The following is a 27,416-nucleotide window of genomic DNA, read 5'->3' on the forward strand; positions in this document are numbered from 1 at the left end:
TTCTAATGCCCCAAGTACATTCATGAGACTCATGAATTAAGTGTTGCATGATTTCATTGGTAAATTTGTAGTGGTGTACTTAGATGATATTCTAATATTCAGTAAAGCTAAAGAAGAGCATTTGAAGAATCTTGAAATTGTTTTGAACAAATTATATGATGAACAGCTGACAATTAATTTGGAAAAGTGTGATTTTATGAAACAGGAATTGGTTTATCTTAGCTTTGTGATCTCAGGTGGAGATTTGAAAATGGATAAAACCAAGGTGGAAGCCATCACAAATTGGCCTACACCCAAATCAGCAAGTGATGTCCAAAGTTTTCATGGCTTAGCACAGTTCTACAGGAATTTCATTAGAGGGTTTAGTGAAATTTGTGCACCAATGCTTGATACTATAAAAGGTGGAGCTAAGGTAAAGTTTCAATGGACAGATGCAGCAAATAAGGGGTTTGAACTTTTGAAAACTAAGGTTTCTTCTCAACCAGTGCTTATACTTCCTAGTTTTGACAAGTTATTTACTATTAAATGTGATGCTAGTAATATTGTAGTAGGTACAGTATTGAGTCAGGATAATAGACAAGTAGCTTTCTTTAGTGAAAAGTTGAATGATGCTAAAAAGAAGTACTCTTCCTATGATTTGGAACTCTATGCTTTAGTTCAATCACTTAGAAAGTGGAGACATTATTTGCTTCCAAAGGAATTTGTTGTTTATACAGATAATCAGGCTTTGAGTTTCATGAATTCACAAGATAAGTTAAATCATAGGCATGTAAAATGGGTTGAGTTCTTACAGTCATACACTTTTACTCTTAAGCACAAGAAAGGACAATGCAATAAAGTAGCAGATGCTTTAAGTAGAAGGATTCTAATAGTGTAGGAAGTACATGTTCAGAGTATTGGCATAGAATGTTTCAAAGAAATGTATCCTAATGATGAAGATTTTTCAGCCATCTATAAGGTTTGCCAAGCATTTGATAATTCTTTTCATAGTGAATATGTTGATTAGAATTTGCAAAATGGTTTGTTGTTTAAAGGTGGGTAGCTTTGTGTTCCCAAAAGCTCAATGAGGGAGAATCTGATTCAAAAAAAGAACAATGGGTGTTTGAGTGGACATTTTGGTCTCAACAAGACATTGGAGTTGGTGCAACGTTTCTATTTTTGGCCTAAAATGCAGCGAGATGTTAGAAGGTATGTGGAGCAACGTATGGTTTGTCAGAAAGAAAAAGGTAATGCTTCTAATGCTAGTCTTTATCAATCTCTTCCAATTCCTACAAGGCCTTGGGAATGTGTTAGCATGGATTTTGTAGTAGGCTTACCTAAGACTCAAGCTAGTTTTGATAGCATTTTTGTGATTGTGGATAGATTTAGTAAAATGGCACACTTTATTCCTTCCAAAACTACACATGATGCTAGTCATATAGCCTATTTGTTTTTCAAAGAAGTGGTTAGAATCCATGGATTACCTCCTAGCATTGTTTATGATAGAGATGTTAAGTTTTTTTGCCATTTTTGGAAGACATTGTGGAAAAGATTGGGTACTAATCTTTCTTTTGGAAGACAAAAGTTGAATCTGATTGTCCAAATGATGTATGAACCTTCAAAACTTGTCTAAAACAGTTGAAAGACATACTATGGACCTATTCCCATCAATTTAGACAGTCAAGACATGATTTTGGAGTTTGGACCCCTGGTGGAGGACTTGAGTAACTTGAGGAAGCAAACTAGAACAATGTTGCATAACACACAATAGGGTGGTTGTTTGAGGAGAAGTGTGGGTGTTGGATTTTGATGTTGCCAAAAACTAATTGAATTTCATTAGAAGAGAATATCCTTGGGTCCACTTGTCAAATTAGACCAATTTAGTCTTATTGAGTAACTTCTCACTCAAACTCCCTATTAGATGTTTTGGAGGATAGGGTGTGGGGTAGCTTTATTAGGATATGCATTAATACTGGCCAGATCTCCAAAATCCTAGAAGAAGTCAAAATTATTGGGGTCAAAGAGGTATGGATTCAAAGGATTGACAAGGAAGATTAGTTGCACCTTTGCCCCAAATGCTTCTCAAGGGAGCACATAGGTCTTGAATGTGAAGTATCGGCCTCTATCCTTAAAATTTATGCTTGTGTGCAAACTAAGTCGGTTGACATGAAGTTGTAGCATAGGAAATCGAAAATCATCAAAGCAAATAGTATTAGTAATCTAGCTCAATCACAAAAGCTTAAATGCAATGATCAATCCTAAACACACTCAATAAAGACATGAAAACAAGACATTCAAGATTGAAAACTAAGCAAACCAAATGCAGACTTGGATGTCTCCTTCATGTGGCTCCATTGTCCTTCTTTCTCCTTCAAATAGCTTTGTTTATGGATCTCACCTACAAGTGCATACACATGAGATGAAAGCAAGTAGACAAGATAGTAGTGCAAGAATACTCGAAGCGTGATTGATTCGACAAAGTGATTAGTTGGGATTGAAGAAAATCATCCAATTTATAGACAAATTGGAGAAAAGATCAAATTAGCATGAAGAGATTCAAATGGAAATTGCAAATCAAGAATGTCGATTATGACAAATTATGACAAATTTGCACTTTCTATGCAAAATTGATTGATTGATAATTCATGACAAGATTATGACAAATTTCTATGTCAAAATTGATTGATTGTCAATTATGACAAATTATGACAAATTGAAATGTCATTCCCATGAAATTAGGAGAAAAATAGGAGGAAATTGAATTAGCAATTAGGAAAATTAGAAAATTGGAAATTAGGAATTAGGAAATTAGAAAATGAGGAAATTAGGAATTAGGAAATTAGAAAATGAGGAAATTAGGAATTTAGTGAATTAATTAATAATTTTTCATTTATTAATTAATTCACAAAGAGGGAATTTAGAAATTGATGAAAAATTAGGAAATTAGGAATTAGGAGAAATTAGGTAAATCAATTAATAATTTGTCATTTATTAATTAATTCACAAAAAGAGGAATAATTAGTTAGCCAATTAAATTAAACATTTTAATTGTGACACGAAGACCTAGGATAAATAAATAAATTATTTAACCTAGAGGGAGAAATGACAAACAGGGTTAAATGAATAAAATCATGAAACCCTAAAAGATGAATTAGAAATGCAAGAATGACAATTAGGTCTTGACAAAGGATAATTGATATCGATTCGATTTGATCATGATTCTGACTTGATAAAAGACCAATGCCAATAAATGATGTGATTGATAAATGCGCCAATTGATGAGGGACAATGACTAATTGATCTAAATTGAGAAAGACGATGATCGATGACAAATCGATCGCAAAATGACAAAATTTACAAGAAGACAAGGATCGATGACAAAATAGATCACAAGACGACAAGATTGAAAATGTCAACGATCGATGACAAATCGATCACAAAATGACAAAATTGATGACAAATTGATCAAAAGACAAGGATCAATGACAAATCGATCGCAAGATAATAAGATTGAAAATGACAACGATCGATGACAAATCGATCGCATGATGACAAGATTGATAAGAGGACAAAACCCTAATTAGGATTGACGATGTCCAAAATGATGACAAATGAATATGCACATTGATGCGACAGGATAAGATTGACCAAAATCATGACTGAAGATTGTTGTTGACAAGACCAAATTCGAAAGCGAGACAACTGAAGAATGCAGAAAAAGGACTCGATGCTCACAAATGATAAAGACCAAGTGCATGACATAGAAGAAATGTTAATGCGAAGCAAAAACCCTAAAATAAGGCAATGCGCAAATGTTAAAGTACGATTCCGCAAGCGTTGACCATTTTTAGGTGTCTACATTTTGCCCCTCTTTGAGACAATGCAATTTTAAGCGTTGTTTCAAAGAGCAATAATGAAAATGCCCCAGACACTAACAATGACATATGCATGCCCCCTCAAGGAATTGGCTGGAAACATCCAGAAAAAGAGGCCAATTGATCGATAAGATTGATAGAACATGATAGGAGCAAACAGACTGACAATCGGAGACCGGATGCATGAAGGACAAGCAATTAAAGACGCAAAAGACCACGACCAACATAAGATGGAGAGGGTGCACGTCCATCTATGCACTGACAAAGATCTATAAATGAGACAAAGAGAGTGAAAATTGCTCATTTGCACTAGCCAAAGAGGAGAATTTGTTGCTCTGGAAAAGGACACATGCAGAGAGATGGCGAACATTCCAAGGGCAGATCACCTTGGAGAATGTGTACGCACATACAAATGATCGGATGACACAGGAGCAGCGGTATGTATCTCAAAAACCCATGTTTTCAATTTTATGAATTTGACTGGCTTGCGGAACATTGCGGGGCCCACAGAAAATGTAGAAAGTGACTTCTGCGCTTATGTAGGGAAAATCATGTGCTTGTGTAGGGGGACACAGGCACAGGTTGTGTTACACAGGCGCGGGAGGGAGCACACAGGCACAGAAGTGCATTGGCAACCCTAATTTGGTCAAAATTGGCATGCGAAGGATCCCGAAAAGGGGGATAAGAATAGGATAGGTCAAAATAGAGTAAAAACACCCTGATGTGGACATAAAACAAGGAAATGCAGCCCATACGAGAAAACCCTAAAACTAACAAAATATGCCCCAATTGTGATGCAGAGTCGACAGTATCCATTGATCACGCAGGAGAACCGACCAGACTGCTTCATGTTACGACATAGACTCAGGAGCACGGACAGAGATACATTAGTAGGACTTGGGATATACTATATCACATTCATGCCCAAGATTAGGGCAAACACATGACTGCTTACCGCATTGGCAAAGCGATGGCATTCGGAGACCTCCTCATTCCATCTGGCGACTGGAGAGGCGACTGTGACACTAGAGGATGTATGGCGTATCCTCTGCATTCTGATTCATGGGGAGATGGTAGAGTATGACCCAGTGATAGGGAGAGACACTTTGTGTAGATTATTTGAGTGTGACGCAGATGATTTGGATATTGTAGAGAGGGAGATCGGCTGGGAGACCATGGCATTAGAGTATGATCGACGATATGTGGTGATAGCCGTGTTGATAGCCGTGGCGATAGCATGCCTACTAGTAGGGGACAGACGAGGACATGGATTCCCTATTGGATGGGGAAGAGTGCTAGAGTGGATGGCGACAGAGGGGACGGTGTACGCATGGGGACCATGTGTACTTGCTATGCTATATTTTCAGCTGCATCAGATAGCATATCGGGGAGTGCAGACTTTGAGCTGTGGAGTCACACTGTTACAGGTATGGGCATTTGAGCACATAGCCATATGTCAACCAATTACAGAGAGACAGGTATTACCACATCGACCATATGTGTACTACTATGGTGGAGCACTGAGACAGGGTCCGTTTGGATACATATTGTATTGGCGACATGAGCTAGACAGATTGAGAGAGTTCACATGGAGGCCATATCGTGATTGCCCTAGATGGTTAGATGATAGTGATGAGCTACCATATTGTAGACAGGAGAGGTACCTGATTGGGCGACCAGTGAATCACTAGAGAGTGATTGAGATGTACCTGCCAGAGAGAGTCAGACGACAGTTTGGAGAGAGGCAGGATGTACCTAGAAGGACTGCACACTTTGCCCGATCTCACAGAGAGCAAGTCAGTGGGGGAGTATGATTCAGCCACACATAGCATATGCTAACTTCACACAGCTATAGCAGAGACAATGGGATTGGAGATGGTTTACATGACGACGGCCAGTGCCATTGACAAATCCTGATATTCCAGTACCGAGGAGACAGGACTTCCTACTCATAGGAGAGGAGGAGGGAGATGATGAGGATGAGGAGGATGAGGGTGGGAATGAGGATGAGGGGGATGAAGAGGATGGAGATGAGGATGGGGATGACGAGGATGAGCCAGATTCAGGCAAGCAGGAGGCATTGCAGGATATACCCATAGAGCCGAAGATAGCTAGCATAGAGGAGATGGAGATGTGCAGGGCTACCATAGCGAGTCAGCATGATCATATTGTGACATTAGAGAGACAGAATGCCATCTTGAGGATAGAGCAGGATCAGTTCAAAGCGGAGATAGCCAGACTTACAGCAGCTCGAGATACAGCAATAGCTTAGGCACAGTGAGAAGAACAGAGAGTCACTGAGTATATTGGGTCTATTAGGGATGCCAGTGCACGGGAGATGGCACAGATGTTGGTAGAGACCGGAGAGGAGATATGTCATTGGAGGACACTATATGAGAGTGCAGTTCCACCAGAGCAGAGAGCAACTTCATATCGGGCACGATCGAGGATAGAGAGCAGGGCACGCTCTCGAAGGTCATTGAGCAGCATGGGGGTGAGTGGACCTATGAGACCACCACAGCCAGGACCAAGAGGGACATCATCGTTGAGACATGGCAGGGATGAGGAGGACAGAGGGAGCACCCAGTGACAGAGGCACATGCTCCTTATGACGGACAGATGTAGTTTGACATTATGTAGTGTGATATTTTATAGTCAGCCTGCGGGCCATACTTAGGACAGACAGTCCAATTTTGTACTCCGATATTATTTGGATATATGATATGATATGCATCGATATGATGGGATGCAATGTGTTATGACGTATGTTATTTTCCATGTATGGATGACTTATGCACTATTTATTGTGGAACATGTATGGATGCATTTTTATGTGTTTTTGATGCATTTATAAAATGAAATGGATAAAATGCTTGATGTGATGCTCGATGTGATGCAAATGTACTAACCAATGAATGCAAGATGCAGCATATGTGTTTAGGGAAATCGGAGCACTAGACCGAACGGACTATCCGAACGGACGGAAGAAATGTTAGTAAGAAGAAAATGAGATAGAGGACAGTTAGATACGAAGAAAAACTTGCTTTTTGTAATGCACTTTGTAGGTGAGAACCTTTATTTTAATGTAGCAAAATGGATGCGTAGCATCATGGCATTGAAGGCCAGAGCTGAAATGCAACCCTTTTTGCAAAAGATAGACAAACAGCAATCACAACAAAAAAGAAAGGGACCATGAACCATCCCGGTCACTCTAAATCACTCAGTGACATCATCGAGCAACATAGGAACATGATCGAAGCCAAAGATAAATCAGTAAAAAGATAAGATACAAAAATTCCAACAAGTCAAACAAACATCTTGATCTTCATTGTCAAAAGTTGAAAGTGCTAATAGGACGATCATGTTGTCTGGTTTCAGGGAATGCGGTACCCCTTCTAAGATAGGACACAGTCTGGTTTCGAGTATACCACACCCTGTATAAGACTCATGATAATGGTGACAAGGATGAATGATATTGGTGGTGATGTTCGATTGATATGACAATTGTGATCAGTTTGAATATCTGATTTGATTGAAAAAGCTCATCTGTTAATGCGTGATTTGCAGTAAAGCATAGTGTGGGATTGTGTGTCTTTGGAGGGATGCTCAGTGATCTGTCTTATGCACAAAGGGGATTTTTTTTTTTGCTTTTTCATTTTTTTACCAAAAAAAAAAAATTGTGTTCATTTTTTCAAGACTCTATTTGACTTTTTAGGGATTTTTTCAGGACATTTTTTAATTTTCTTGGATTATTTCAGGACATTTTTTGGTTTTTTTGAATTATTTCAGGACATTTTTCAATTTTTTTTGAATTATTTCAGGACATTTTTCAATTTTTTGTTGAATTATTTTAGGACATTATTTACTTTTTTTGAATTATTTCAGGACATTTTTCAATTTTTTTTTAAAGTTCCAGTGATTGATCATGACAAGGGGAACGCACCCAATGCACATTTGAAAGACATATGTACAAGAAACTGGAGTATGCAAGACAATGATGTTGACCAATCACAGGCCTGGAACAGAACATTGGGTCAAGACAAAGATAGACATGATAAACCGGCCGAGAAAAAGCATAGCTAGAGGTCATGACAGATGACGGAGCAATGATCTCGTTTACACATGGCGCCTGATTGCCAGGTTTTCACCATGGTACTTGCCCAAAGCGCCTGTTTGCCAGGTTTTCACTAGAGGGCAAATCATTTTTCTTTACTTTTTTGCTCTGTTTCTCTTTTGTTTTGTTTTTTGCTTTTTTTTTTTTTTTTTTTGCTTTTTGATTTTTTTGTTTTTTTTTTTGTATTTTTTGCTTTTTTGATTTTTTTGTATTTTTTCAGGATCATAATTGAAGAAGTGCTGATAGAAAATTATGCCCAATATTTGCGAAGGTGCATGCTATTGACAGGATCAGACAAAGGTTCACCTTCTGGAGTGGCAAGCTGATATGCCCCCGAGCCATAGGCTGCAGTCACTATGAAAGGCCCAACCCAATTAGGTTCAAACTTACCTTTGATGATGTCAGTAGACCGTGCATTCTTAAGGTTTGCCTTTAAAACCAAATCTCCCACTTCGAAGTGTCGCCCTTTGACCTTCTTATTATAAGAGCGACGGAGATGGTTTTGATATGCTTGCAAATGTGTCAGGGTTGTCTGACGTTTCTCATCTAACATCTCAAGCTGATGCAACCAAGAGACTCTGTGCATCTCATCATCAATCAGATGTTGCAAGGAAACACGCAAGGAAGGAATCTCCACTTCCAAGGGTAAAATGGCTTCCGCACCATACACCAAGGAATAAGGTGTTGCGCCAGTAGGTGTGCAGATAGAAGTGCGATAGGCCCATAGTGCTGGATTCAACTATACATGCCAATCTCGACCAGCATCATTGACAACCTTTTTCAGGATCTTGATAATGGTTTTATTTGATGCTTCGGCTTGACCATTACCCTGTGGATAATATGGACTGGAGAAACGGTGTTGTATATAAAACTTTGCACAGAGTTCCTTGACATCTTTATTCTTGAAGGGATGACCATTATCTGTGACTATGGCAAGGGGAACCCCATATCTGCATATGATATAATTCAATAGGAATTTTGAAATTTGCACACCAGTGATATAGGTCATGGGGATAGCCTCGATCCATTTTGTAAAATACTCTGTGGCTGTAATGATAAACTTGTGTCCATTTGTAGATGTCGGGTGAATCTTGCCAATAAGATCCAATCCCCATTGAGAAAAGGGCCACGAAGATATGACAGAATGAAGCTCTTGGGCTGGTGCATGAATGTAATTTCCATGGATCTGGCATTTGTAGCACTTCTTAACAAAATCATGAACATCCTTTTCCAGAGTGGGCCAATAATACCCAACACGAATCAACTTTTTGGATAAGCTCAAACCATTGAAATGGCCCCCACATATACCATCGTGAACCTTGTGTAAAGTCATTTGTGCTTTGTCAGAATCCAAACACCTAAGGAGGGTATGGTCAAAGGAATGACGATAAAGGGTGTCGGCAATGATGACATATTTGGTTGTCTGTCGAATGAAGGCTCGGCGTTGGTTAGTGGAAAGGTTAGGTGGTAAGGTTTGGGATTTCAAATATTGATATACGTCATTGTACCACGGGGAGTTGGGACCAACAAGAACGCACATCACATCTGTTGTCGGAATGTCAAAAGAAGGGACCAGCAATTGTTCGACCAAAAATTCACATTTGTCCATATTGTTTGGCATATTTAACATGGAAGCGATCGTAGCCATCGCATCTGCCAACTTGTTTTGCATTCTTGGAACTTGACTAAAATGGATAGCCATGAATTTTGTCTTGAAGAAATCTACCATATGCTTATAGGGAATAAGCTTTTCATCTTTTGTTTCATAGTCATCATTCACTTGTCGGATGACTAATTGAGAATCTCCATAGACTTGTAAATGCGTGATGTTCCAGTGGACCGCTACTCGGAGTCCTGTGACCAGTGCTTCATACTCGGCAATGTTATTGGTACAATGAAAAGTTATCTTGTAGGACTTGGGAATAGCATCACCTTGAGGGGTGACAAACAAGATGCCTGCTCCAGACCCGAACTTAGTATGGGATCCATCAAAGTATAACTTCCATTCATTAGAAGATGTGAGAGCAAAGACTGATTCATCTAGAAAATCGGTCAACATGGGATGATCATCATAAATAGGAGCCTCTGCAAGTTGATCTGCTATGACTTGTCCTTTTATTGCCTTTCGCTCCATATACTCAATATCAAATTCACTGAGGATCATAACCCACTTTGCTAGGCGACCCGTCAAAGCTGCTCTGCTAAGCAAGTATTTTAGGGGATCAATTTTTGCAACCAGCAATGTTTGGTGATTTAACATATAGTGTCGAAGCTTCTGTGTTGCAAATACCACTGCTAAGCATGCTCGTTCAATAGTTGAATAATTCAGCTCATAGCCTACTAGTGTCCAGTTTATATAATAAATAGCTCGCTCTTTGTCGTTCTCATCCTGTTGGGCCAAGAGAACTCCTAGTGTCGTTTCAGTTGCAGAAATATACAATATAAATGGCTTTCCTTCTATAGGAGGCATTAGAATAGGCGGTGACAGCAAATAGTCCTTGAGAGCTTGAAAGGCTGATTGACATTGCTCAGTCCATTTAAAAGTGACACCTTTATGCAATAGATGCTGGAATGGATGACATTTGTCGGCCAACTGAGCTATAAATCGGTGGATTGACTGGAGCTTTCCTTGTAGACTGTGTAGTTGATGGAGATTAGAAGGAGGAGGCATATCCATTATTGCTTTCACCTTAGCAGGGTCGACTTCAATGCCTCTGTGAGAAACAATGTACCCTAGTAATTTGCCAGTTGTGAAACCAAAGACACACTTCTTTGGATTTAGTCTGAGCTTGTAGGTCTCTATTCGGTCAAAGATTGGGCCCAAGATGGCTAAATGACTATCTCTTGTGACAGATTTGCATAATAAGTCATCAACATAGTCCTCCATCAAAGTATGCATGAAATCATGGAAAATTGTCGTCATCGCTCTTTGATATGTTGCGCCTACATTTTTAAGACCGAAGGGCATCACATTCCAACAGTAGGTACCCCAAGCACATGTGAATGCAGTCTTATGTTGGTCTTCAGGAGCAATGCGAATTTGGTTATAGCCGGAGAAACCATCCATCAATGAGAGCATCTCATATCCAGCAGTCAGGTCAACTATGATGTCTATATTTGGCAGTGGAAAATCATCTTTAGGGCATGCTTTATTGAGATCCCTAAAATCTGTACAGATTCTGATGCCCCCAGTTGCTTTGCTAACTAGAACTAAATTTGAAATCCAGTCTGCATAATCAATGGGTCTGATAAAGCCCACATCCAATAATTTTTTCAGTTCTACCTTGACCAAAAGAGCCACCTGGGGATGCATCTTTCTAAGTTTCTGTTTGACAGGCTTGGCATCTGCTTTTAATGGCAAGTGATGAAGGACTAATTCTAGATTGAGGCCAGGCATATCTACATAGGACCATGCAAAGCTGATCTTCTTCTCAAGAAAGAAATTGACAAAATCTATCTTTTCTTGTTTTGATAGAGAAGCAGCAAAATGAATGACCTTAGGGTTGTCAAGTGTACCCAAATTGATTTCCTCGGTCATTTCCACAAGCAATGTTGATTTATCCTGACTTGATAGAGGTATGTCCACTCTTCCACCTTTGGGCGCCTCAAAGAGGTTTTCACCCACAAGTACGTCTTTTATTTTTACTTTTTCATGATCAGAGAGTGCCTTACAGTTTTCACTCAAAGACCTATTCTTTTAATTTTTTACTTTTTCTTTTCTTTTTTCATTTTGATGACTGGAAGATGGAGTTGACTCCCCAAAATATGTTGTGGAATCTAGGTCAATAGCAAATCCTACCTTATGATCACCTTATGGTATGCCTTCCCGTAGTCCAAGGAATTCTACAATTGCTTCGTCATTTTGAAAACAATCCAATGTGAGTGGTTCTTGTTGGTCATGTTGGATAAGCTGGGGATAGACGAGGGGCATGTCATCATCGGTTTTAAGGAGAGAGAGAACTGAGATGGTAAAGATGTAAACATCTATGGTATCACTGTCTGAACTGCTTGTATCTGATTTGGAGCTTGGATCCCAGAATGACTCTATCCAAGCATTAGGACATGTTTTAGGAAGAGGAGTTATTTCATGTTTGTCTTCCATAGGCAAATTATCAGGGTCAAGGAAAATATTGTCAAGGGCATAGGAGATAGAAGAAAAAGAACTCCACTCCCATTCATTGGAATCAGTTTTGGGTCGGGTATCCTCAGGTGTTATTTCATCATCAGAGTCACGCCCTTTTCCACACGCAGTCACTTTGGTAGATGAGGATCCAATTCGCAATGGTACAAAACCTAACCCTAAAGTTGGAGGTCGCATCTTGGGTATAACAGGTTCTAGCCTTCCATTTTTGTTTAGGCCTAAGCCACTGCAGCCGTCATATCCTTTCTTTTGCAGCATAGTAAATCCTTTGTCGTATCGTTCCATTGGCAACCTGACAGGTGGGGTCTTAGTTGGATCCTTATAAAGCCAATGTATGACATCATCATCTAAAGTTTCTTTGTCAAGTTCACCCCATCTTGTAAATGTAGTGGGAGGCTGATATTGAATAACTACCTTAGGTTCCTTTTGCAACAAATGTGGTTTGCCATATGATTTTGGAGATATTGGTAAATTCCCAATGAGGAATGTTTGATCCATTGAATACTCTCCACATCCTTGGTCCTGTATCTTCAATTTTCCTTTGACAGCATCTAACAATTCATTAGGATCCACATAACTATGTGATTTGGCCTCTCTATTGGCTGGGACTTGCTGCTGCAGAGAATCCTTTAGGGCAGCACAAAATTGAAATGGATTAGGATCTCCTGGAATTGTTATCTCAGTTCCATTGTAAGGATATTTTAAACATTGATTATAAGTGGATGGAACTGCTTTCATTGCGTGGATCCATGGATGGCCAAGAATCATATTGTAAGGGAGATCAAGGTCTAGGACCTACAGGAAAGTGTTTTCAGTCACTAGACCGACTCTGATAGGCAATGTAATTATCCCTTTAGATGGGCACTCAGCATCATCATATGCTTTGATTGTTATTCTTCTGGAAGCATCAATGTCATTTTCTGTATAACCAAGGCCAATGACCACTCTCAAGGTACAAATATTAAGACCCACTCCGCCATCTATCAAGACTCATCAGATTTTGCAATTATGGACAAAGACTTCAAGATGTAAAGGATCATTATGAGGGAGCTTATCAGGTGAGATATCATTATCAGAAAATGCAACATTTTGGGAAACAGCTAGATGTCCAATTCGGGCTTGAAACTGGTCAACATCAATGTCTGTCGGGACAGTGGACTCAATTAAAGCTTTATCTAAGACTGCACGATGCATGGGGGACATTTTCAACAACTCAAGGATTGATATTTGTGCAGGTGTCTTTCCTAGATGATCCAAGAGATTATACTGACTTGCAGGAGTTGGTTTGGGAGGAGCTGTAGGAGCTCCTTTCAAGACTATTTTGGATCGACGAGTGGTGACTGTGCAAGAAGGATCTTGTCCCTTTATTCTTAGGGTGGAAACATACTCATTTGACGCTTGAAAACAATTGATGACATTTTTATAACCAGTACTTGCATAATTTGTTGTTTGGGTAGAGTTTGAAGAAGATGCTTTACTCTTGTCATGATCAAGCAAAGGAGTTTTGAAAATGGTATGATCAGTGTTAGAGGTCGCGTTGGGTGGATCTAACTCAATTACTCCTTGCTCTAACAAGTCTTGAATCATATGTTTCAATTGAAAACATGACACGGTTTTATGTCCTTTTGATCGATGGTACTCACAATATGCATTATCATTCCACCAATGCGGCTTTACCACTAGTTCTGCCTTGATTTCTGGTAACTTGATAAATTTGGCTTGTATTAATTGTTTCATTACTGACTCAATAGGCTCTCCCAATGGCGTAAACTATCGAGGAGGCCCATCCCTCGATCAGAAAGGTTTGCGTTGCTGGTTTTGTTGTTGGCCTTGTTGTTGATTATATTGTTGAGTGTATTGTTGAGTATGCTGTTGGTATTGCGGTTGTTGAGTAACATTGCTCGCTGGTGTTTGATTTTGTTCCATAGTTGACATATTAGGAACACTCAATTTCTTGATTGTGAATGGGGGTTGATTTGCATTCACCGCTCTTGCATCAACAACTCCATCATTAGTGACATTCTTTTTTTTGTACCAAAATCTATTTCGGTCCCCTGAATTGTTTGTGTTGTCACTATCTTTGTTATGCTTAATGATTCCCTTGGCTACAAGAGCAATTTCAGTATTCATCCCTTTCTTAATGAGTTTCTCTATAGTACTGGGACTTTTCAATTTTAATTCATACATCATTTTTGGGACCAAATTTTGGATAAACAGATTCACTTGTTGTTCTTCAGGTATATCTAGGGAAGAACGACTATACAAGCTTTGCCATCATTGCAAGAAAGTCACTAATGGTTCACCTTGCTTTTGCTTGGTGTTGCATAAATCTGACATGATCACGTCACTGTCGATGTTGAATGCGAAGTGAGATATAAACTTTTGAGCCAATTCAGAACAAGTCTTTATATTTCCTGGCAGATGCGAATACCAATCCATGGCTTGTCCCGTGAGACTTCGTGCAAATAAGCGCATTAAATACATTTCCTCATAACTCACTTCAGTACATGCCGCGAAAAATGCTTGAATGTGATCTTTTGGATTGCCATTCCCTTTATATTTCTCAAAATTAGGTGCTTCAAAATGCTTAGGGAATGGAGGCATGTATAAGCTCTTGTCAAATGGATTAGGACATAAATTTTGATCTGTATACAACTTCTTTGTTCCTTTAGTTTCTAATGCGTCAACTAGTCGTTGCAACTTCTCAAGTTGTTGTGCAATTGTATCAGATTTTGGAGGTCCATCATTAATCTCGGTGGGTACTCTTTGTCGATACATCGTGTTTCCGATCGGTTGTTGATGCTTTGAAATGGTCATTTTTGGTGTCTCTGGCATATAATGTTCTTGGTACATCTCTTGTTGTTGTGGTTGTGTCATGCCTTGATATTGACCTTGTTGTTGTGCTTCTTGTAGCCTAGGTTGATATTGCAATTGAGGGTGTTGTTGATATTGCATAGGCGCCAATTGCGGTTGTGAAGTATGATAGCTTGTTTGTCTTGGCACATATTGAGGCACATGTTGTTGTTGATGCTGACAAACCGGAATTTGCTGACTTTGTGCCAATTGTTGTCACAGTGTAAATCCCATCATTTGCAAAAAACTTTGTTTGGGTGGTTTTTGTTGTTTCTCCTTAAGATGGGGTATGGCACTTGCATTAACTTGTTGTGTTGTTTGTCCAATCCATTGTGATGGTTGCAAGTTTGCATTAACTTGTAATGGGGCAGAAGGCGCTGCAATTTGTTGTCGAATGTGATATTGTTGTTGTTGTACATTACTTGTTTGCACATTCGATTGTACCTTTTGTGTATTACTCAATTGTTACAACAATTGTTGTTGGTGCAAACCACTATCCGTAGCTCTTTGTGTCACCATTATCGAAGGATCTGTCGCAATAGTGTTTGGAAAATATATTGAGCTTAATGGGACATAAGAACTTTGTTGCATCATGGAATTGTTTTGGACATTGGTGATATCAAGCATTCCAGTCGTGAAGCTTTCTTGCATCTTAGATTTTGATCCAATTTTATGCATGTAAGGAACCACTTCTTGTTGAGGGATAGTTGTCAATATTTGCGTGGTCTTCATTTGATCTTGTGTTATAGGTGTTGTGTTGAATAATGGATTATTTATTGTCTCAAATGGTGACTTTTGAGGAATAGTCACTGTCAATGCCTTTGAAGCACGTTTACTCATCAAGGTAGGTTGAGTTTCTTGTTGCGTATTTTCTTCATTTGGATGCGGAGAGAAACTTAACAGCTCACCGCCTTGTTGTTTTTGCACATTGATTTGCTCACTTTAGGAGGTCACATTACTCATCATGTTAAGATATTTTTGTGGGAACATCTTAAAGACCTATGGCAAGAATGCAACCTATGTTTTTGGTTGTTTTTCAAGATTTTGGCAAACTTTTTGGAATGCAAACCTAAAAGAGACCCTTAGGAAATTGAAATGATGTTTAGACCTCAAAGGACAAAATGACAATGTCTCCCCTATATGCTTGGATACTAAGCTAGGTTTGACCAAATGACAATAATGACATAAAGAGAAAAGGTTTGATAAGGTCTAGACTTCCTAACAATGACTTAGGGTTTATCAAAGATTTGGATTACTCAAGTATGACAAAACCTAGTTTTGACACTATATGCAAAGGAACAATTACTATGCAAATGACCCTAATATGATATGATAATGACCTAAGCCTAGGTTGAATTATGAAATGGTATTACTCTAATGCAAGAGGACACATGCAAATGGATGACCCTTATTGATATGCAAAGGAGTATGACCTAGATGAAACCTAACCTTGGTAATTGACAATGAATTTGCAAAATGCAAACCTAGGATGAACCTAAATCTAAGTGACATGAATGTTGAGACAAGATTTTGAAAAATGTTTGACAACCATGTTTGAAGGTGTTTTGAGCTTTGTTGGATGAAATGTTCTTGTGTTTAACCTTGTTTTGAATCAATTTGTCTTGTTTTTGAAATGAGATGCAATTCAACTTTTGACAAGCAAAGAAGACAAGATATTTCAACTTAGACTCAATACAATCATGCTCATTCACACATTTCTTATGGTAGGCAAGGACATTAGGTACTTGAGAGGTAGACTCGTTATGGGATTCAAGGAGAATACATAGATGCTTGACCCCATGGGCTCCCCTCCACGGCACTCACTTCTCAGGGCAACCAAACATCAGTCCCCATGGAAATCTCCCCATGGCGAACTTAGTATCTCTTCCAAGTATCTGAACTTGTCCTTCTCAAGCAACTAGAAGGGTTTTGGGCCTCTAAATACAAGGTGTTTAGTAAGGATTTCTGTTAAGCATTACTCCTTGGTGTCATGCAAGCATGATTGAGACATTAAGTCCACCAAGATACCAAAAAAATGTAGTCGCGCAAGCATGATTTAGACCGTGAGGTCCTACTTAGATGTTGATATGAGAAAGAGTTCAAGGGTCATCACTTCCCAAGTAACTGCAATTCCCACGTAACCCTTCCTTCAAAGCTTTCGCCCATTAGGTATTTGTTTAGAGTGAGTTAGAATGCCAAGGTATTCTAACCGTACTCACTTTGGGTCATTCCCTTCTCACGATTGTCACTTGCTTGCAAAAGCAAATGGTCGGGAAGGCAGGCCCTCTAAAGGTGACACACAATCAAAAACATGAGCATGGTATTGAAGATCTGGATTTTTGATCACCCTAAGAAGGATGAGAGCATACTCTCCTACTCCAATGTCAAACTCAATAATCAAAGCAAACATACATTCATTCCATCTTATTTAGAAATCATACTAGGTGCCTAAATATTAATTACAAACACAAAGTTTAGTTGCAGTCCAAGGCAACCTGCAAAACCCAAGTCAGAAGTTTGATTTTCTTAGTCTTTGACTATCGACCCTGCATAAAATGTGTTAGTAGGTTCATTTGTTGTCTTTTCCATGTGTATGCCAAGGTGCTGCACAGAGAATCAGTACCAAAAACCAAAAAAGTAGAAACAGAATGCAAAACAAAACAATTTGCAAGTGAAAAACACTGCCTTTTACCTCTGTTTCTGGCCCTACACAGGCGCAGAATGTCTCACACAGGCGCAGAATGCTTGACACAGGTGCAGATTGTCCTTGACACAGGTGCAGAATGCTTGACACAGGTGCAGATTGTCCTTGACATAGGCACAGAATGCAGGACACAGGCGCAGATTGTCTCACATAGGCGCAGAAGTTCTCAAAAAACCTTGCATTACCCTGTTTCTTGGGTTTTTAACCTGCAAATCAACTCAAAAGCACTCAAAAGCATGATTAGGGGGTTAGTTCACATTGGGTTCACCAATTAATGTAGCATAGGAAATCGGAAATCATCAAAGCAAATAGTATTAGTAATCTAGCTCAATCACAAAAGCTTAAATGCAATGATCAATCCTAAACACACTCAATAAAGACATGAAAACAAGACATTCAAGATTGAAAACTAAGAAACCAAATGCAGACTTGGATGTCTCCTTCATGTGGCTCCATTGTCCTTCTTTCTCCTTCAAATAGCTTTGTTTATGGATCTCACCTACAAGTGCATACACATGAGATGAAAGCAAGTAGACAAGATAGTAGCGCAAGAATACTCGAAGCGTGATTGATTCGACAAAGTGATTAGTTGGGATTGAAGAAAATCATCCAATTTATAGACAAATTGGAGAAAAGATCAAATTAGCATGAAGAGATTCAAATGGAAATTGCAAATCAAGAATGTCGATTATGACAAATTATGACAAATTTGCACTTTCTATGCAAAATTGATTGATTGATAAATAATTCATGACAAGATTATGACAAATTTCTATGTCAAAATTGATTGATTGTCAATTATGACAAATTATGACAAATTGAAATGTCATTCCCATGAAATTAGGAGAAAAATAGGAGGAAATTGAATTAGCAATTAGGAAAATTAGAAAATTGGAAATTAGGAATTAGGAAATTAGAAAATGAGGAAATTAGGAATTAGGAAATTAGAAAATGAGGAAATTAGGAATTTAGTGAATTAATTAATAATTTTTCATTTATTAATTAATTCACAAAGAGGGAATTTAGAAATTGATGAAAAATTAGGAAATTAGGAATTAGGAGAAATTAGGTAAATCAATTAATAATTTGTCATTTATTAATTAATTCACAAAAAGAGGAATAATTAGTTAGCCAATTAAATTAAACATTTAATTGTGACACGAAGACCTAGGATAAATAAATAAATTATTTAACCTAGAGGGAGAAATGACAAACAGGGTTAAATAAATAAAATCATGAAACCCTAAAAGATGAATTAGAAATGCAAGAATGACAATTAGGTCTTGACAAAGGATAATTGATATCGATTTGATTTGATCATGATTCTGACTTGATAAAAGACCAATGCCAATAAATGATGTGATTGATAAATGCACCAATTGACGAGGGACAATGACTAATTGATCTGAATTGAGAAAGACGACGATCGATGACAAATCGATCGCAAAATGACAAAATTTACAAGAAGACAAGGATCGATGACAAAATAGATCACAAGACGACAAGATTGAAAATGTCAACGATCGATGACAAATCGATCACAAAATGACAAAATTGATGACAAATTGATCAAAAGACAAGGATCGATGACAAATCGATCGCAAGATAATAAGATTGAAAATGACAACAATCGATGACAAATCGATCGCATGATGACAAGATTGATAAGAGGACAAAACCCTAATTAGGATTGACGATGTCCAAAATGATGAAAAATGAATACACACATTGATGCGACAGGATAAGATTGACCAAAATCATGACTGAATATTGTTGTTGACAAGACCAAATTCGAAAGTGAGACAACTGAAGAATGCAGAAGGAGGACTCGATGCTCGCAAATGATAAAGACCAAGTGCGCGACATAGAAGAAATGTTAATGCAACGCAAAAACCCTAAAATAAGGCAATGCGCAAATGTTAAAGTACGATTCCGCAAGCGTTGACCATTTTTAGGTGTCTACAGAAGTTAGTCAAGGAAAATACAGAAAATTGGGAAGGAAATGATGTTGAGCAATCCTCAGTGGCCAGTATGAAGGAGATGGAAAAGAATAATCCTATTTTTTATTCTCCTCTTGTTGTGTCTAGCCATCAACAGGCCCATTCTGTCAACAGTGAAAGTGCTCAAGCTCTACTAAATCTTTTGGAAGATGCTAAAACCCTTCAAAAGGATATTATAACAGAGTTTGCAGCTACTCTTTCCTCAGTACCCAATAAGGCCGGTGATTTTAGTGTGATGGAGGATGAGATTATTCTCCCTCTGCCAGTTGGCCCAACCACCTTTGATGATCCAGGCAAGAAAGGCTTCACCATTGGCTTGGAAGAAGGAGAAATTGTTTCCTCTACTTCGGAATGGGAAGAAGATATTGAACCGGTTGCCAACCTTATAATGGATGATACTGCAAAAGGGTTTGGGAAGTTTGAGTCACATATTAATGTACCAAATTTCCATCCAAAGGGTAAAAGGGGGCACAAATCAAGGAAAACAATGCTGATAATTGTAGGTACAACTAATGGGAAATCCAAACTTAACTTAGGGAAGGGGAACCCCCTTCCCCAGGCTCCATGAGACTACTATCCTAGAATGTCAAGGGCCTTAATTCCCTTGACAAGTGGCTTTAATTAAGTGCCAGATTGATGAGACTAAAGGGGATATTTGGGTATTACAGGAGACTAAATGGAGTCAGTCTGAGATTGATAAAAAAATAAAAGTATGGAAACAATGGAAAGGTCTATCAAGGCAATCCGAGGGAGCCTCTGGTGGGAATAATTTGGAACCCTTTGAATGTTCAAGTCACTCTCCTTGGCGAAGATAAATATTGGCAGCATTGTCTGGTCACTAGTTTATGCAAAAATGAGAGTTTCAATCTCTTTAATGTCTATGGACCTTCTGTTGCTAATGGCAAACATGAGCTTTGGGCACTCCTATCAAACAGATTCCAAAATATCACTATGGGCAATTGTGTGTTTGTAGATGACTTCAATGCTATCTTGGCAAGTAATGAAAAGAAGGGTGGTATTCAGAGGATTGGTATGGCTCAGAAAGATTTCCAGGATTTTGTTGATAAGAATCAGTTATTGGATGTTGCCCCGAAGAATGGTACCTTTACATGGACAAATAGGCATACTGGTTTCACTGAAATTAAAAAATATCTTGACCGGTTTCCGATGGCTAGTGATTGGCTATCTCAAAATCTCATTCTTGAATCATCTATTCTATCCCTTAGGATCAGATCATTTCCCTATTTGCCTTAATGTGTCTCTAGGACATTCTGAGGGTGGCCATGCTTTTTGATTTGATCGATGTGGCTTAGAGTGCCAGATCTACATGATTTGATAGCAGCATGGTGGAATGAACTGGTTCTCAGAAATAACTCGAGGTTGTTCAAGCTAAATAAGAAACTCAAGTATATTAAGATCAAAATCAAAGAGTGGAATTTGAGTCAGTTCCAAAACATCCATATGGAGAAACTCAGGGTTACGACAGAACTGGAGGATCTTTCCAATTCTATCATTAAGTCGGGCATGAATGAAGTACTCTTCCAAAGGGAAAGCTCTCTCAAGTCTAAGCTAAATGAAATTCACTGGAGACAGAAATCTAGAGAACTTTGGCTCAAGGATGGTGATAGAAATACCAAGTTCTTCCACAGATCGGCTATTGCCAACCGTAGCAGGTCCAGAATATCGGAGGTGGTAAAACTGGATGGTAGTATTGCCAAAGATTATGAGGATATTGCTTGGGAAGCAATAAGACATTTTGAATCTCTCGTGAATGGCAATTCTCAGAATGTTTAGGAAGCAAGAAATGGAATTCTAGACGCAATCCCTCCTTTAATTACTGAAAGACACAATATAGAGCTCTTCAAACCTATTGACTTAGAAGAATTCAGGAAAGTTACCTTCCAGTTGAATCCTGATAAGACTCCAGGCCCTGATGGTTTTCCTGTGGCCTTCTTTCAGCATTTCTGGGACATTATTGCCCAGGATTTGCACCTAGCAGTAGAAGAATCTAGGAAAAAAATGACTATGCTGGGAGCCATCAATCATACCTTTCTAGCCTTAGTACCAAAAAAGAAGAACCCTCCACAAATGGGTGATTTTAGACCAATTTCTTTATGCAACTTAGTTTACAAAATAGTAACAAAGATCATTGCTAACAGGCTAAAACCTCTTCTAAAATATATTATTTTAGATGAACAGAGTGGCTTTGCCCCTGGTCTCTCTATTGTTGAAGGCATCATCTCTACTCATAAACCCTCCACACTGCTAGGAAGACTAAAGCTTCTTATATGATATTAAAGCTAGATATCATGAAAGCCTATGATATGGTGGGCAGGGAATTTCTTGTAGAAGTATTGTGGAAATTTGGCTTCTGTAATGAATGGAACACTTGGGTCAAGAATTGTCTATCAACCCCCAAATTCTCAGTTTTGGTTAACGGTTCATCTCATGGTTTCTTCCCTTCAACAAAAGGCATTCGCCAAGGGGATCCTATGTCACCATTTTTGTTTATAATTATGGTTGAAGCTTTAGGTTGGATGATTAAATCTCTTCACCGTGATGGTCGCTAGCTGGGTATCAATGTGGCTACAGGAGTTGAACATTCAAGCCACTTGCAATTTGCTGATGATACTATTCTTTTTGGAGCCTCTAGCATAAGAGAGGCAAGGATAATAAATGCATGCCTAAATGACTATTGCAAGGCTTCGAGGCAGAAAATCAATTGGAACAAGTCAGAAGTTTTCTTTATCAACACGATACCGAATATGCAAGTTGTCCTATCAAGAATCCTTAATTTAAGAGTGGCAAACTTTCCAGGTAAATTCCTTGGGACTCCTCTTTTCAGTTACCGCAGTAAGACTTGCTATTGGACACATCTTATTGAGAAATGTAAAGCTAGGCTTGCATCATCTGTTGGCAAGCTTACTATGATAAAATCAGTCCTCTCTGCCATACCGGTTTTCTCCATGGCTTGCATGAAGCTACCGGTTGCCATAGAAGATGAGTTAATCACTATAATGAGAAATTTCCTTTGGAATGGATCGAACGACAAAGGCAAATTTCCACTTATTGCCTAGGGAAAAATAAGCCAACCAAAAAATGTTGGAGGTGCTGGCATTTGACAGATTTCTATTATGAATTTGGCTATGGGTACAAAATTGGTGTGGGAAATTTGTAGAGGCGGTAATCAGAGATGGACAAGAATCCTTAAACACAAATATATGGACTCACTTGAGCCTAAAATGATTCTCACAGTTACCAACCCTCCTAGGGACTCGGCCATTTGGAATTTTATTTTGGAATGCAGAGAAATCATTAGCGATCAGGTCACTTGGGATGTCAGAAATGGGAGGAATGCATCCTTCTGGTTGGATTCTTGGAGTGGCAAAGAAGCCTTGTGTCATAACCTCATTCTTCAACCTATAATGAGAGAAACGTGTCAGATTTGGGGTCACAAGGTCTGTGATTATGGTCATTCAATTAAGGAGAATGGTATGGACAAATGGGTGTGGAACTCTCTAGACCCATTGGTTTTAGCCCAAAATTAGAAAGACCTTCTTGCCGATATTCTAAAGAATCGAATTATTCATCCATCCCCGGACAAGGACATCATTAGATGGTGTGGCTCTTCTAATGGTAAGTATAAGGTATGTTTTGGCTATAAATTGAAAGAAGTTGTAGTAGATAAGAAGGATTGGCCGGTTAGGCTGTTTTGGCACAAACGTCTTCTTCCTAAAGCAGGTTCCTTTGCTTGGATGGCTTTTCAAAGGAAAATCTTAACCAATGAAAGACTCCTTAAATTGGGTATTAATGGGCCTAGTAGATGTGTATCATGTCGGAATCAAGAGGAAACAATTGATCACCTTTTGCTACACTGTAATTTCTCCAGCAACTGTTGGTGGCATTTTATGGGTAAGTTAAATCTGGTATGCCCTTTTCCGAAAGGTTTGGATGATTGGTTTCTTCTATGGCCTAAATCAAAATGCAAGGCATTATTTGGGGACTTATTTGTTATCCTACCCTCACTAATGATTTGGGAAATTTGGAAAGAAATAAATCAAAGAATTTTCCAGGATTAAGAGATGGGCTAGTTAGCCCTCTGTGGGAAAATTGAGAACCACCTGGTTGAGCTCCAGAACGAAGTGACCAAGCCCAAATCGCTGAAAATGAATCTATACACTGACTGGGATTGGAAGTTAAAGCTTGTGTTCCCAAATTTGATCATCCCCTCACTTTTTGGTAATGGTAATCCTGAGATACCGGTTAATCCAAGATTGAATGTTAAATGGGAGGCCCCAGAACTAGGGTGGCATAAGATTAACTTCGATGGTGCCTCTGCAGGGAATCCGGGGTGTAGTGGTATTAGATGTTGTATTAGAGATTCTGAAGGCATATGCATTAAGGAAATTTATGAAGACATCAGTCTGGCCACTAACAATGAGGCTGAATTCCAAGCGTCATTAAGAGGTTTGCAATTGGGAGCTGAGTTGGGGATAAAAAGAATCCATTTGGAGGGTGATTCATTAAATGTTATCAATATTGTTCGTAATAACCATACCCCCATTTGGCATCTCTATCTATGGATTTGACCTATGGTGGGTTTTCTTGAGACCTTTTAATATTTTTGGATCAGCCATATCTATAGAGAAGGCATTTTGGAAGCAGACAGACTATCTAAGATGGCAATTGCAGACGGTGGTCTTGATCCAAGCATATGGCTCGAGCATAGGTAAATCTTGATAATAGAAATTATTATGGTTTAATGTTGCATTTATTTTGGTAGAGGAATGAACCGCTTTGGTTCCCTGAATTTTTGGTCTCTACCAGTCGGGAGTACATACCGGGGGGTGTACCCTTACCAGGTACAGGTCTCCCTTTCATGGTGGTTTTTCTGGCTCCTACCGGTAGGGGTATCAGTCCCGGCTACATGGTCTTTACCGATTGACATTGTCATTGTTTACATAGGCCTCTTGCACCTTTCCCCCCAACTGGTAATTTTTACACTCTGGTTTAGGATCTCTTTGGGGTTACTCCAGTGCCTTTGTTGATGCTGCCAGAACGATAGTCTAGCAAATTTCTTATAAGCGGCTGCATTCGGTTCTCTCTTTAGACACCTAGTTCGGATGGAGGCACATCTACATTTTGATTATGGTGATTATTATGGCGGAAGTGTTACATCCAATCTTGTTCTAATAAGGGATGTATGTGCCCCTAATGGTATTGGCCCCTACCAATTGGTAGTTCTTACCAGGAGATGTATTCTTACTAGCCTCTTGACTATCCCCAACTGGTATTCTTTATGATTTCAGTAGTATGATCTCACCGAGGTCATTAACTCAAGCTCTAGTTTAGATGTTGTCAGAAGATATCTAATTTTCATCATTACTTTTAGATACGATAAAGCCAGATGGTGGCTGACATCAAAGAGGCAATCAATTGTGATTAAGGTGGCATGCTTAAGATGTACCTTGTTTGTGTGAAGTAATTTGGCTCACTTAGCTAAGCCCTCGAGCTCCTCAACCTTTATGAGCTGGCGAGATAAATAAAGGATGGCCTACTTATTTTTAACATATCAAACTCTTCCCATTTCTTTATCTGCTGCTTACAATGGAAACCCCAATTTTGTTGGAGGCAACCTGCCGTCAAATGGCATTCCTAGGCAAAATATCTGATAAGCACCTACAATCGGTTCTCTCCTCGAGTCACCCTTTGATTCTGCACTGTGTTAAAATAATTTTGGAGGAGGAATTCCTTAATGCATACCATAGATACAGAGCTAATGCAGACATCCCGACTTTCTTCTAGTCATGCTACTCTATATGGGGACTAGCAAGCAAAGGGCAAAGCTTCTCACCCAAATGGTGTTTCAGCATCGCTTTCTTGGGGAAATTGATGTAGTATTGGATAATGTTGATGGTAATCTCAGATTGCCCTTTCCCCAAAATTATTATATGAGTTTGGAAAATGGTGCAGAGGTGCGGAAAACGGTGATCATAAGCTCTCTTGACTTCAATGCCTTGGAAGCCTCTTGGCCTATTATTACTAGAAATATTGAGTTCCTTTGCAAGATTGCCGGTATACTGCCTGGCTTCATCGCTGCCTGGAGAAGCACCTATATCCAGGAGGAAGGGCTTCTGAGTAGAGAAGGCCTTGGTATTACGGCCAACGGTGATATAGTTGAAGGCAACTCTTGGGGGCTTGGTCATGGAGAAGAGTGGATTCCAGATGATGATCGTCACCCCAGGGAAAAAGCGAAATCATTGGCCCATGCATCTTGTGGGAATGATTGCCCGGTAATTTTGGATGCCTATGCTGCTTCTGCTCCCGGTACCGAGGACCCAGACTCAAGTGCAGAAGAATCTTGATTTCTATGTTCATTTTCATACGTTGTTTTGATTGTAGGCCTTTGGTTCAACCGGCATTTTTCTCCTCTGGTTGTTTTCTCCTAGCTTTTTAGCATCTCGACCTGCATGGCTGGCTTTTTTTGTATTTACTGTTGGAGCAATGCTAGGGGGTTTTCTTACTAGTTATTTCCCCCTACGGCTCTTTCTAAACCAAATATGTATTTTTTAGGTTTTGATTAATACAAAGGTGTTGCCCCTCTGCAGTTATTAATCTATTAAAAAAAAAAGTTCACTTGATTATTTATTAAAATGTAATAAGTCATATTTAATATTGTTTTATTTCATTTAAGATATTAAATTCTTATCGTTGCAATTGGATATAAATGTTAGATTTAGTGCTTTATTGTATTTAGGATGATATGATAATATTATGTTGTATTGATGATGTTTATGATGTTGACCTTTACTAAGGAATAAAAATATGTGCTTTGGCTATGATGTACATGCACAAGTACCCATCTCGTTTGTTGAGTAGTTGTAGGCATCAACTATAAACTCCTTCTGGCTCCACAATTTTAAGTGTAGTCTTCCTCAATGGTAGTTAGCGGGAGATAACATTGGCTAAAATATCCTTGAACCATACCCATCATAACTTATTAAGGGTGACTTCCATGTGTTTATTGGTTTGAACCCCAACTACGTAGTTGGTATTGTCTAGAAAACCCAATAGTCTTATGTGGTCAACCTATAAAGTCTATTTGTGAATAGAGGCTTAAGTTGTGTTTTATCATTGATTTTGTTATATAAATGAATTTAAATGGTTTTTAGTTATAGATCTAATGTTTAAGTGTTAAAATTGTCTTATGCATAATATTCAAAGTGAAGGTAATGACACAATTTAATTATTGGGGCCTTTTGAGAATTTATAAATGTTATTTAATTTTGACTATTTTAATTCTTTAATGTAGTGAAGAGTAATTGAGTTTTATATTGGGGAAAATTGAGTCATTTTTACACTTAGTTTTATTTTTACAATTTTGCTCTCCCAATACCCACCTATATGTCATTTTTGGATTTTTGATTGGTAGGAGGAAAATTTTGTGGGTAGGAGCTCACTGGATTTGTCTTAGGAGATTTCATTTGCTACTAGAAGGATTTGTCCTCCAATTTGGTGTGCACAAAATGGATTTTTTTTTAAGTTTTTACTGAAGATTGAGGTATGGGGTTGATTTCTCCCTTGTTTTACAATATTATTCCTTTAAAATGGATGTATTTGAATGGTATTATTATTTCAAACATTATTCTAGTTCAAATCAAATCATTTTATTGATCCTGCTATTTGATTTCAACAAAATTTGAAAACCACATCTCATAAAATGCTATCCTGCTTAATTTTTATTGGATGA

Source organism: Cryptomeria japonica, chromosome 1 (genome assembly GCF_030272615.1).
Source record: "Cryptomeria japonica chromosome 1, Sugi_1.0, whole genome shotgun sequence".
Classification (NCBI taxonomy): Eukaryota; Viridiplantae; Streptophyta; class Pinopsida; order Cupressales; family Cupressaceae; genus Cryptomeria; species Cryptomeria japonica.